At 41.2% G+C, this 9,736-nt stretch overlaps 1 protein-coding gene across 3 annotated transcripts in view; it reads left to right on the top strand.

Moving 5' to 3' along the window:
* The first annotated feature begins 1,004 nt into the window (after positions 1-1,004).
* Positions 1,005-9,736, top strand: part of rab3ip (RAB3A interacting protein (rabin3)) — a 43,009-nt gene continuing 34,277 nt past the window's right edge. For 2 of the 3 annotated variants that reach the window (XM_088644571.1, XM_088644567.1), the window contains exon 1: positions 1,005-1,190. The gene's annotated coding sequence lies outside the window, so the exon portion shown is untranslated. The remainder of the gene's footprint in view (positions 1,191-9,736) is intronic. The other variant, XM_088644570.1, reaches the window with a different exon arrangement.

The following is a 9,736-nucleotide window of genomic DNA, read 5'->3' as shown; positions in this document are numbered from 1 at the left end:
ACTCAGGGGGTCAGATGATATCGGAAAGAAACCTATGCCCTCAGGCCACAGACAGTAGCGACCTGGTGCTAAGCGGGTCTCAGACATCCGTACCCTCAATGCTGAGCAAGGAGTACAGCAGACACAGGAAGTAAATAGGCTACACAACAACAACAACACACGGGAAAAACATGAATAATCACAGGGAACTAGGAACAAGACAGAAGTAGAGCGCCCTCTGGATGCACTGGACGTGACAGGATTGTGGTAGGGGAGTTATACTGTACTTTCAGGACGCGGCAAATCTCTTACAGGCGGCACTGTTGTACTGAAAGGACACTGCATTTATGTGTTATAAGTAGTGTATGAATATTCTTGAACAAATCACGCCTTTTTCTTTTGGCTAAAACAAAAGTTACTCTTGATAACGTTACAACGTCCTATTAACGCAATTTACATTGTAGAGCTTGTTTTCTTTTGCTTTTTCTGTACAGTAATGGTGTGCGTCTCATGGCCAGGTCGCCACTTTAAACAAAGGATTATTCTCAACTGATTTATCTGGTTAAATAAAGGAATTTCTAGGATTAGTTTAAATAGTGTTTCTGATCGACATGCAGCAGAAAGCACGATAATGTGTGTGCAACGCATCCATAAGGGTTATTATGAAAAAAAAAATAGAAATATAATTTCCTCAACAATGTTATTGTATTATTTTGCAAGAGAACCCGGAGGGTAAGCGCTTTCAGAAGAATGTTTTCATTCATGAATGAAAAACGGCCGTTTCCACAACTGTATGTTAATTCAGATGCGAAGGATATTTGTTTTTCTTTTTTGCTCCAGTCCATGCATCCACTTATCACATTAATCCACATACGGGGTTCATGTGCTGATATATTATTATTTGACGTACAGGAGTTTGAAATTTCCACCATCAAATCACAGATGCGTGTGTACCATTTGTATTACGGTTGTGACCGGGTAGCTACGCCTGTGTAAACATAGGGCGGCCGCCGGGGCGCGCATGCGCGGTTTGCAGTCGTGTTCACACGCAGAAGAGGGAGCAGGTGTGCCTAGAGCTGATCTGGCTGTGAGCTGTCTTTCTCCATCCTTGTCTCAGAGAAGTTACCTGTCTCTCAATTGACCGTCTCTTTGAAGTGGACATTTTTCCTGGCCTGCAGGGAATTTTCTTCATTAGCTTTCCTAAGCCATAGGTAGGTAGCTGCTGAAATACTGACTTATCATGATCCGATCCTGGCACAGTTGTGCAGGTAGCGAGCTTCGCCTGGTGTTGTGCTGTGCGATACTCTAGCAATCAAATGTTTACAGGCAGTGTGTTTTTAAAATAAAGGGGAGAAATATCGCCGAAACCACATTACATGGATTGTTTCTGGACTTTTACGCGCTCGTAGTTTTTTTTTTGTCGCATTTTGAGATTCGTAGACGATTAAAGCCAGGATCTGTGTAGATTCCGAAGCGAATCAGCCTCAGGAAACGCTTATTTGATTTAGCCTCACGTTATTCCACGGGCGCCCATTAAACGTCGCGAATGACCATTTTTTCGGGATTTAGTTTTCTAGCGGGTCCCTGCAAAATGATGTAATTAGGGGTGAAGATTTCAGCCTTCACACCAGCCAGTCTCGGTGGACATCCTACCTGGACATGAAACGAACTGATACATAATGCTTTGTAAGAGGATTATTTCCCTTTAGTGGGATTTTAGAAAAAGGGCCGCACGATGCATTGTTGGTTTCAATCAAAAACAGACAAAAAAAAAACCAACAACAGCCAAAGGCACGAAATTTGATTGTGCGTGCTGTTGATCTCCTTTGTAACAACGAAAAGGGGCAAGGCGTTTTTTTGTGCCTTTTTTATTTTCGGTACTGCAGTTTTTAAGACCAGGGCAACAGTTTCGCCCCCGGGTAATGTGTTAGTTGACAGAACAAAAATCCCTGATTATGGAAAAAATGGGGAACGTCTCTCGTCGAAAAACTCCGATCCGTACATTGAAAAATAAAACTTACTGTTGACGTTTAATATGTGCATAATCTTGCCTGTTTTATAAAATCCATAATTTAACGAACGTTTCTGTTGCGAGTCTTATTTCCGTCCTGTATTCCTCATAGTTTGGTCTGAGATCGAAGAGCTTTATTTTATGCGAAAGGAATCGTGGTTTTTCTGTCACGCCTGTACTGTATAGGTAGACACGTGCGACAAGACAGGAGGTCCAAAAAATAATTGGTTAGACACGGGGACACAATTTCGTATTTTGTGCTTCAGCTACTGTCGCTAAAAAGAATCTGGGGATGTTGAGCCAAAATACACTATTGGAATTAAGTTTGTTTCATATTCGAAGCCAATTTGACTGTTTTAGGTGCAATATCGAGTACATTCACATTCCTGTTGCCCTAGTTTGTTGAAACCAAACGATTACTAATCCTGCATGACATGTCTGCGATTGACGTGCTTTAGTGGACATAATATGCTGACAGAAATAGTAAGGTAGCCTAGTCAAATCGAACAAAATTGGTGACGAAAACGCTTTGTGCAGATTAAAATCCTTTCAGTAACGGCATGTCATTTGTCAATCTTATGTTGATTTTTTTTTTTGCCGAGGGAATTTTGCATCGATACATTTGAGTTAAGCTTAATTCTTAATATTTTAGTCTACGTTAAATATTAGGCATATTGCACAAGCGTCTAAACCGCAGTTAATTGCGGAAAGAGTTGGAGCATAAATAGCCAACAAAACAGGCATTCAGAAAGCATCAGGTTTTTGCGTTTTTCCTTTTTTTCCCCCACTAGCAATGACAAGCTAGTGACAGGATAAAAACAGTGAGGCCCGTTTATAGTGTAACACTGGATACAAAGCCCTGAAATATGAGCGTGGTTAGTTGTTTGACAATGCAACTGGAGGGAATGTGCAGTTAAACCAACAGAGGCAGGGGCTGTGCTAGCACTTTGTTTGTTTTAGTCACAATAGGACACTCCTGAGAGGCACATTACAACGCAGAACTGTACTGTGTAAAACGTAAATATTGAATTTCTCCGGTTTATATGTGTCTCGTCAGTCTCGTCATTCTCTTCATAGTTGTTTATGGGAAAATACCGACGTTCAAATATCTGAACTATAAAGGGATATCCTTCTTGTCCCTATTTTCTTTTTTCTGCCCAGTGTCTGAATGGAATAAGTGAGGTCTGTACAAGAATTTCGTTTTCAGCTTTGGCAAAGGCACCAGGCGACACAGAATGCTTGCCAGCATTTTTGCAATTTCAGGGAAAGGTGCTTGTCCTGTTCAGGACTTTACTGTTAATTTTAGAAAATGCTCACCACTCAAAGCCTCCCCGAGAATACAATCAAGAAGCCCCAGCTATGGTCTTCCAGCTAAGCTATTCTTGCTCCTCCACATGGGTTTAAGTATCGCAGGTTTAATGGTCTGCTGAACTTTTGATGACGTACTTGATCTCCCAGAACATCTCCTGCTAAATGCCCAGCGTTGTTTCTTCTTAACAAATGAGACTACTAAGCCATTTTACGAGTCGTGCAATTTCTTTATATGAAAGCCGAAGCTTTCTGAAACGTGTTGGGGGGGGGGGGAGTAGACTTTAAGACCACATCTTCGTAATTAATCATGCCCTAGCAAAGCTAACAGGAGAAACTGATCTTTTTTAATTTCATTAGCCGCTGTCTGTATCCTGACAAATGTGACCTGTCGTACGGTGCGTTTGCAGCCCTCATTTATAATTCATGGTGCCCCTGTGGTCTGAATAAGTAAGGAAGCAGCACCTCTTCCAGCTGGAGGCAATTAGGTAACACAGAGGCGGGGTGTCGGGGAGCCGCTGAAAGAGTGGGTGAAGTCAAGGGCCCATTATAGCGGCAGTGCGAGGGAAGACGAACGGCGGTAAATGGTTTCTCTCAGAAAATGAATAATTGACAGGCTGATGCTTTCGGCAGCCTCTGTTTTTGATTTATGTACCTTTTCTTCAGGAGGTTTAATTTTTTTTTGCCTTCAAGATTTATACAGCCTGCAAATTCCTATTCTAATTATGAAGCTGGGGTTGTGGGGGGGAGGGGGTGTCGGATAACTCCCAGTCCCTTTAAGAACTGGGCCCCTGAATGTTTCTCTTTTCTCTGGCGCACGTGAGGCAGGGTGCACTAAATTATCGCATGTGTGCTAGCAAAGGGCATTAACTTGTCTCTCCTGGATGAGCTGTCACCTGCCTTTTGCGTGCACTGTACATGTGCTGGTACAACAAATCGGCTTTGTTTTTACCTGTATTGTTTTCCTCTTAATTGTTTGGTCCTGTCTGTTTAGTAGACTTCCGCTCAACGATTTCTCCCAGTGAGTGTGAGCCCCCTTCCTGCCCGTCACAGCTCTGTTGTGTCAAACGTGCGTGCCCTGTGTGTTTATTGAGGGCCTACTGGTATCGTGAGCTTCATGGAGCTGCGCTGTGTGTGACATTGCTACAGAGATACTCCAATAGACTGGAGGCCGTAGCTTTCGTTAAGTATTTGGGGGGGTGGTTGTGTGAAAATGTATTTGTAACGGGTAGTATCTTGCTTTGGATAGAGAGCCTGTTTCTGTGCGTAAGAGAAGAGACCAAGAAATGTGTGAATTCCTCCTTTCTTGGTCAACGTGGACCAAAGCTTGATTTCTGGTGCGTAGGAAGACAATGTTCCGTCCATTTTTGCTTCTTTACACATGCTGATTGCTTGCATTTTTTGAAACCCGAACCGCAGTATCAGGAATGGGGTTGCCAGAATAATTTACCTTTCCTTTGGAATATTGTGACTTCCCCCAAGGTCCTAGTTTTTACACAAAACCTGTACTTGTTGGGTCTCAGTCACTAGTTTTTGACTTGTGTTCCACTCGAGCTCTGTGACGCAGCCGGTGAGGCAGAGCTAGCTGGCTGCTGGCTGCTTTCGACTCCTTGACGACCTTATTTATTGACGTAACTACACACCCTTACAGGCGAGGTCGTACTGTCAGGCAGACAATCTCACTCGAGTGACTTTTAAGCTGTTTTCGTGTTTGTCCTGTAAATCAACTGAAGGGAACAGATTGTTTAACTGTGTTGTAGGCTTGAACAATTTCCTAAACAAAAGCAGTTTAATAATAAAACTCCAGTGACAAGTGTATCCTTCCAGTTGAGCCTTCAAAGATGAATGTGACCTTACCCCATTAACTAGTCACTTAGCACTGGTAGATAATCCCGGTTGTGGGAACCAGGATTCTCTACCAGTGGAGAAATTAAAAATGCTGAATAGATTTACAGTTTTTTTGCCATTTAATGGCTCTTTCAAGGGAGTGATCCCAGATTTGTGCTTTGTGGTAGGAGAAAGAGGCAGTGCCAAGAGGCAGCTCTCCACTGAAGTGACTGTCTTACTCTAGTAATGTGTGTCTTGGCCTCACTTTGTGCTTAGGATGAATGGCAGTACCTTGCAGTTCAGAGTTTGGTTTAGTCTAGTACCTTCCAAAGCCCTAGAAATGAATGTACAGTAAGTAACAACGTTGTCTCCAGTGCGTTCTGTGAATTCTTTCAAATACTTTAAGGAGTTAAATACACACACTTTTGACTATTCACTGATTTTCAGCAACAGATAAAGTAAATTCATATCAAACCTGGAGATTGCTGTTTTAATGATCTTTTTCTGATATTATATGTTAATATAGGCTTAAGGTGCTGGGGTTTGTTTTGTTAGCATGTTTTGAAAATATAAATCCACACTCCTTTATTTAAGACTATTTGTGGTTCATTTAGAAAGTGTTGCACAAGTGCAAAAGTTTGTGTTCCCTTAACTGGCAGGTTGTTTTCAGCTGCCTTTTTTTGGGCCTGCACTGAACAAAAAAAAGACCCACCTGTCGTTTGGGTGCCAGCCCAATGGTATTCTGACATTACGCCTTGTTTTGGAACTTGTGATTGGTGGGTTGGTTGTGAACTTTGACCTTGCTGCTTAGAGTCTGCATATACAGTAGCTTCCTTTTTAGCTAATACCACAACATGAGCAGAAGATAGGCTAACAGGTTACTGTCTTAGCCAGATTTAGGGAAGTGTTGGGGAAAAACTGTGTATAGGGATATGGGTGGTAGCATATCTACCCGATGTGAAGTTGTTTTGGACAGGGATATCCTTTCTTATGTTACAATATGAAGCTCACTGCACGTATTCAACCATGTGGGCATGCAGGTCTGTGCCAGTCATAAACCCAGGCTAGAAAATGTTTCCAGTGTGTTGTACTGTCACATCTGTGTCTTGAGTGTGTGGAAATGTTAACTGACTCAATTATAAAGTTTGCGCCGGGGGGCTGTGTCGGTGTGCACACGGCAAAGGAGAAAGAAGAAGAAAAAACTGAACTTTTGGGGCCATGGAGTCGCCTTCAATTGTCAATTTAGGAATAGCTGGACAGTTCATAAGACTTTCTGTCCAAGATTGTCTTTACATTTACTTTCCCGAGACTAATTCTGAGTATGGGAGTCAGGTTTTTTTTCAAATGACAAATGTCTGTCTTTGTACTCCATTGCCAAAGACAGGGCTATTCAGTTATTATCTAGCTTGTTTCTCTCATATTTATAATTCCAAGAGAATTATACTTTTCTAGTATTTTGTCTACTTCAAGCACTGAAGAGAAGTTTTGGTTAAACAGTAGACATAAAAACAAATGGTAAATGAGAGGGGGCCATTCGCCCCATCTTCCTGCTTTGGTGGTTTAGTATCTAAACAAATTTAAAATATCCAGTTGTTAAAGTACGCAAAATGTGGGCTTCAACGAGCTGGCTGGAAACCCCTTTCCAGGTACTGTTTGCATAAAGAAGTGTTTCCTTTTCTGTTCCCTAACTGAATTCCTCTTAAGTTTCCACTTGTGACCCTATGTCCTTGCTTTACTGTGTGAAACAGTCCACTAGGTTGAACTTGTCTATATCCCCTCAGATTCTGGATCGAGTCTCTTTTCAATCTCCTCTGTTCTAGACTGAAGAGATCTATATTCCTCAACCTGTCTGCATACAAAAGTTCCCTGAGACCAGGAATCACTTCTGTTTTTGTGCTTTGAACTCTTTCTGAGGCTATAATAATCTCTTTTGTGATATGGTGGCCAAAACTGAACACAGTATTGTAGATGAGATTTTTATCTGTAACCCATAACTTTCCTGGATTGAATCTACAGATTATTTTTCTGCTTTTTCTGTTTGCTTTTTCATTTTTTCCCCATATTGTTTTGATGAGAACATAGAACAATGTATCTTGACAACCAGATTCCTTTCATGTGTAACTTCCTGATCAGAAACACCCTTGCAATATGCATAGCGTGTGTTCCTATAACCAGTGTGGATTACTTTGCACCTATCGGAGTTGGATTTCATTTGCCAAGTGTCAGCCCAATCCATGAGTCAGTGGGTCCCGTATTTAAAGACCTTTACCATGATGTGATGAAATGCTGTCGTCATTACATTTCACAGGTCAACCCTGAACATGCAGCTCTTTAACATACTCAGATGTCTCCTCTGGATCTCCACACCTCGTCTTAAAATTGTTCCTGCAGGTTATATGGTTTCACGCCTCACCTGTGCAGGGTTGACACTTTTAGGATTTTCTGGAGCACCTGAGCATGTCGTGAGAACAGTGAAAGTTATTACAGAAGCTTCTAGTTTTGTTTTCGAAAACTGGAATTAAAGCCTTGTAAGGAGTGCACGTACTGAATATTGCTTTGTTTTTATTTTCTGAGGCTTGGCCCGAAATCTGTTTCTTCTTTCTTAGCTGTTGCATAAGTTATCACTCTCCAAGCTGTTCCTGCTTTATAAAATACTGTAATACTCTTTCTAGCTCCATTTCCTACAATGGCATGTGTTTCTGTGGAAAGCCTGCTAGCTTGTGAGCTCCTGGTCTTCACTGATCTGCAGCACAGGCCATCTGCTCTGCTTGCCTGGCTCTGCTTTCCTGGCTGCGTGCGTGTGGCTGCCTGCCCGGGCTCTGCTCTCCACTGTGTGCGGCGGAGTGAGGCAGGTGCACAGATGTGAGGATGCTTCTGAAACACTTGGAATCTTATGAGATAAGGAGCTTCTGTAAGTCGGCAAATCTGCATGTTAACAGTCCAGAAGACCGAAATGTATCAACGCAGCTCTTAAAAGCTAAGCCTTTCGAGCTTCAGTTGCATATACTGCATAATATATGATGGGCCATCTCTTTAAAGCAGTTCAGTTATTGGTGCATTGACTTCATTCTTCACAGTGATTGTCTCTCGACACCAAGTAAGATATCAATCAGAGTAATGGTAAATCACTCAATTCTTTTACTTTGCATGATACCAAATGAAATAATTGTAGCTGTTTTGTTACTGTTTTGAGAGATCTTCTTTTTTTCCTTGGAAACAGAATTTGAGGAGCAGAAATAAGATCACTTTATTAGCCATATGCAATTTCTTGCATTAGGAATTTGTCTTTTCGCATACCCCAGCTTTCCGGGTGCTGTCTCTTTAAGTGCTGCTGGGTATGACTTAACGGGTACACTTAACGATGTAGATGATTTTAGACGCTTAATTATCACTTTGACTGTAGGCACGACAGGAGGTTGTGTGAAATGCGGAGTTAAGGAGTGAAATGGCTGCCGAGCCTTGAGACCATTTTCCTTTTAAACCCTTTATTTTAAACCACCTTGGAGAGTCAAATGTGACACTTTAAGGATTTCATTCAATAACAAGACGCTTGGACAAAAGTGAGCTACTTGGCACCAGCAGAAAACGCGAGACACATCTGTCGAAAGGGGAGAATGCAAAGATGAGTGGTGGAAATTGACTTCTCCTTATGTACTGTAATAAGAAATATTCTTATATTGGCTGTTTCATGATCCTCTTGTCACCACAGTAAAATGCCCGTTAAAGGGGTTCTAGTGTATGGCTAGATTGCAATATCTGCCCATCGCTTCAATAACTGAATAATGAAATAATGCATATTAAAGGAGAGGGTTTAGAAGTACTGGATATGGGTTTTTCCATGACATCTTCTTGCTAAGCATTTTTTGGTACAGCATACAGATGTCTTTAGTGTTAATCTCATGGTCATATTAGAACTGGAAGCAGTTTGAGGCTTGGGATCCAAGGGCAAACCTACCGTAAGAAGTCAGAAGTGCCTATTCAGCCGAGTCCAGATTAATATTCTTTCTGAAAGCCTTTTGCCTCCAGCTTGAAAGACGTTGCCTATTCAGGTCAATAATCCACTTTAATTAAACGTCTATGTTAATGCCAACTTGAAGTCCTCCCTCACAGATGCACACCATTAATCTTCTGTCATCAGCATCAAAATGTATAAACCGTTAAATTGTCACAGAAGGGAAGCAAGCTTTTGAAGTGAAATCCGTACTGGAAATATTATTTTCTCTTTGTGCAGAAGTGTATCAAATAGTTAATCATAATTATGTTCTCTTTGGAGTTTCGTTACAAAAGTGTCACGTAATTCGGTACAAAATAAAATAATTGGTTTGCTGCCAGCTTTAAAAGTACAAAATATGACATTAAGTAGTGCAAGTACAACTGTTTTAAGTACAGTATAATCCACGTACCTTGCTAAACCCATTGCAGATCTATAATGTAGTAAATCTGAACTGATTTGCTAGCGATATAAAATAATACATAATTCTGAAGTGCTTATTAATACATTTTAAGCAAATACTTGTTTACAGGTACACTTGTTTGCATCCACATATGCAGTACAATATTTACAAAGAAGTATTGAGGGGCAAAATATAAATATAAGACAATAACCATTGA

Source organism: Lepisosteus platostomus, chromosome 9, assembly GCF_059453375.1.
Source record: "Lepisosteus platostomus isolate fLepPlt1 chromosome 9, fLepPlt1.hap1, whole genome shotgun sequence".
Classification (NCBI taxonomy): domain Eukaryota; kingdom Metazoa; phylum Chordata; class Actinopteri; order Semionotiformes; family Lepisosteidae; genus Lepisosteus; species Lepisosteus platostomus.
This window is presented reverse-complemented; position numbering and strand designations above follow the sequence as displayed.